Raw genomic sequence first — 4,399 nt, 5'->3', positions numbered from 1 at the left:
ATTGTGTTTAGTCCCCGCCATAAACTCCGTGTATTGTTGGTGTTAAACTGTGCTTCCACTTTCTCCCTGTACACCCGTTTATCTGATCTGATGGATTTACGCAGAGCGTAGTTGGTTTTCTTGTACTCTTGCGTATTTCCAGATGTGAAAGCAGCGCTGCGTGTGCTAAGGGCGGAGCGGACCTCACAGTTCAGCCAGGGCTTCTGATTGGGCAATACGTGGACTTGTCTGCAGGGCACTACGTCATCCACACACTTGCGTATGAAGGCGGAGACTGTGTCTGCGTACTCGTCAACGCTGCTCGACCAATCACGGAACATTTCCCAATCCACATGCTCGAAACAGTCCTGCAGTATAGCGTCTGATTGGTCAGACCAGTGATGATGCAGAGATGCTGGAACAGAAACACTTAACATCTACACTGGAGATTAGGGAACATTTGTTACTCCAACTGCTGATCAATGGGACATAATTTCCAGTTTGACTGACATGCTGGAACCTGTTGAGGAAGTTCCTCTTGAGATCAACAGTTCAGAGGCTCCATCTCCAGTGTCATCCCAAGCATTGCCGTGCTGAAGATGGAGCTTCAGGCAGAGGGTCATAACACGAGGAGGCAGGGGCGGTTCTAGACCAGTTTTACTGAGGGGGCCTGGCTGGGGCCAGGGCTTTGGTCAGAGGGGCACATTCAACCCAGGGCAAAAAAGACAAGGATTCGAAATCTTATTTGGTTTATTTTTATAAAACTAACCATTTACCATTGTAGCCAAAGTGAATGGCTCAAAATATTACATTTGAGACAAAAAAAAGAACATTTTACAGACTGTACTGACTGGAGAAAATCGTATTAAAATAAATATTTAAATAAATAAATATACATTTATATATTATATTATAATTATATATAGTATATATATAGTATATATTTATATACATAAATATTCCAGATTTTCTTTGACCTGTCTGTTGTGCTCCTTGTTTAAGACATTGACCAGTGTTGCATTAGCTGCTGCAGCTTTCTGGTAGTCTCTCCATGTAACCATGGCTTGTTTGTGCTGCTCAGACCTTGCATGCAATGCAAACCCTGCCTCTTTGTAAGATGCTTTCTTCCAGTTTTTGAAACCAACCGGCGAGTCAAAGACTGTGTCTGGGCTATTGGGAGGGATAAGATGTCTTCAAGCGTAACAATACGCAGAGTCCAACTGTTTTGAATATTCAAGCCAGGGGTGGATGTGGTACCAGGCTGCCTTGAAGCTCCTCCCCCCGTCCCCCATCAAGGTCCTAGGAAACAACTTTAGGTCCAGCTGCATCAGTGGTCTTCTTTACATTTGCTGACGTCTGTGGAGAAAGACAAACCAAATATATGTAAATAAACATATATTCTTCATGGACACATCATATAAACTGCAGAACAGGGCATATAAACTGCAATTACACTGACACTGCTTAAGTGCACACATGCACACTTGTCTAAATTGCATCACTGTATTTATTTATTAATGCTACTTATTAATTGTATTAATTAATTGTATTCTTGTTGTATTCAGTACATTATTTAATTGTATTCTAAATCTGACCAGGGACTAAGGCTGCAAATTAGCTTAAGATAGATAATGTCTGCCTCATTGTTATTCATCTTTTTGATGCAAAAATATGATGTAATGTCCTTTTTTCTCTTCAATTTGAACTATAGACAAAAAGCAAAGTAATGGAGAGGAACACACAACACTTCAGCAACCTAGAATATAAATAACATGTAACTATAATAACAGGCTACTGTTGCGGGCTTGCTTGGTTTTGTGTTGTGGTAATGTTAACTAACGTTAGCTAGAAGCATGCAATCAACTTAAGCTGACATTAACGCCTGGTCTAGCAGGCTCCTATTATAATTCATGAAGTTAGCCAACAACAGTTCTTGACCAGAAATCTTACCTTGTAACAATTCAGAAAAGGTTTGCAGGGATGGAGGAGAGAAAATGTTTGGTGCTAGTGACACTGCTGGATCCTCGTTATATCCTCATGTCTTCTTTACAGTGGACACACTGACCAAGACAGAACAACAGATAAAAGAAGAGCAGGACATTGTGTCCCAGTAACTGATACAGACACCACTGAAGACCAAGGATCAGAGAAAGATGGAAGATGAAGAATTACCTGCTCACTCCAGTGTTCTTGAACAAACATATGCAAATGTTCACCCTAATTTATGAAATAATTCAGTTCTTTGTTAAAAAGACCAGCATGTTCACTGTAGCAGCCTTCAGTGCTGACCGCTGGCATGTTACAATATTGCCTCCTGTGCTAAAAAGCCTTTCAGAGGCTGTACTGGTAGCTGGTATTTTCTTGCTAAACGACTAACCCGAGGAAAGTTGTTACTGTACACTGTAAGTAGATGTTTAGCTCTGCTTACATTGTGTGTACTCCCTTGTCAGGGACTGCCCTCTTGAAAAAGCTTCCAAGAGTCTTCTTTAGTCTCTTTGCATCACTTGCTGTGTCTTCTGCTGATGCTGAAGCTTGCTGAGGTGTTTCAAAGTCAGAGGTGCCACTCTGTTCTGACAGATAAGATTCCATCTCCTGAACTGCTCTGGCTTTCATAACCTCAATCTCTTCTGGACCATGTACTGAGTGTGAGGATGGGGCATGAGGGGAGAGGCCAATATACATTTGTCAAATCATGTGTGATTTATGTCATGTTCATCCAATCATATGCTTTAATCACCTCATGTTCACCTCGTGAACACCTTGTGTGCTCATGAACTAGATTGAACTATGAACAGTGATTCTCAATCACGACCATAAATATTAATTTGCGAGTAATATAATTATTTCACTCGCCAGTGGCGACAAGTGATGCAACAGCATTATTTTTTCATGGGTGAGGATTTTTTGTCATTGGAAAAATATCTACCATTTTCTTTTGAGCTTGTATGTTAATAGTTAACCGATATGCTGTATCTCCACTCACATGTTCGTCTCTGTCCATCAACAAATGCGGGAATCACCAGCGTGACTTGCTAAGCAGCGGAGCCAAGCTGAAACTTTAACGTTAGCTTGTTGAAAATAGTGAAGCAAAAAATATCAGATTTTTTCACACAGTCTACATCTCTGTCGGACCATAAGAGGACACACTCCTTTATAACTGTACATAGTTTTAAGTTAATTTTAGTGGGATCAAAAGTCACTCATATGCATACTAGGAAACTTGGTAAAGTTCGTTTCCCGTTCGCATATTCAGAATTCTTTCTTCAAGGTAAAAGTGCCAAAATATGCAAATTCTTATTTCTAGCAACCAAAACAGGAATAAGATGTATTTTAAAAACGTGTTCTTTTAAAATATACTGCTGTCACCACTGCAACGTCTAAGGCACCGTCTACAAATGACCTTAACACGGACGCAAGTGGCAGTTGTAAAGGCCCCAGAGATCTGCGCACTCTGCGTTTTTTGCAATAATTTCAATAGCATTTAAACGGTCCGTCTAAGACCACCAAAGAAATTGTATTACATTAAGTGCATCCTAAATGGGATGCCTTGGGGTTCCGGGGCCCGGCTTGGTGCTCCGGCGCGGCGGTTGGCCCGCTCCCCTGGGTGGTTGTGGTCCGGGGCGGCTCGGAGCTCCTCGGCGGGAGGGGGGCCCTGCTGGGTGGGGGGTGGTTCCCGGGGGCGAGTGGCGCTGGGACTTTGCTGCTGGCCCAAGGGGGGTGGGCTCTGTTTCCTCTGGTTCCCCTGGTCCTGCGCTCCTTGGCTGGGGGGGCGCTGTCCGGGGTCTCCCTCTCCCGACTGCGGGGGCGGGCATGCAAGGGTCACTGGGAAGTGCGGCCCTGGGACTCCACAGCTCCTGGGGGGCCGAGGGTGGGTGGGATTCCCGGGTCTCTCTCTGCTTACCTCTGGCCTCTGGGGGAATGTTGTCGCAGCTTTCTACCCTCGCTGGCAATTACATTCCGTACATTTATCCTATATTGCACATTGTCTTTTCCTTTTTTATTCTCTCTCTCCCCCTCTTTTCTTCTCCCCTCTTCTATACTCTATCCTCTCATGGTCCACCTAGCCCCAATAATTATCACTTCACACTATATTATACGGAATTGTTATTATTTGATCCATTATTTGTTATAAAAACAAAGTTGTCCTCCAAAGATGGGGGGGTGGGGGTGGGCCAAAAAAAAAAAAAAAGACAGGACAGATTCAGTACCAGAGTGTGGACACACCCAGCTGAGTGGATTCATAGGCACGGAAATCAAATGCCGTAATGTTATATAGTTAATTTCGCTTCCTTAGACAAAATATAAACAGTCAAAGCCTGTATATTAACTGATTTCCGAAACAAAAAGCGTTTAAAGGCTCCCGCCTCAAATAGCTTTCGTGGTTGTGTGGTGGAAATTTGGTGATTTCCATTTATGTCAG

The sequence above is a fragment of the Brachyhypopomus gauderio genome, unplaced genomic scaffold (assembly GCF_052324685.1).
Source record: "Brachyhypopomus gauderio isolate BG-103 unplaced genomic scaffold, BGAUD_0.2 sc94, whole genome shotgun sequence".
NCBI classification, from domain to species: domain Eukaryota; kingdom Metazoa; phylum Chordata; class Actinopteri; order Gymnotiformes; family Hypopomidae; genus Brachyhypopomus; species Brachyhypopomus gauderio.
This window is presented reverse-complemented; position numbering follows the sequence as displayed.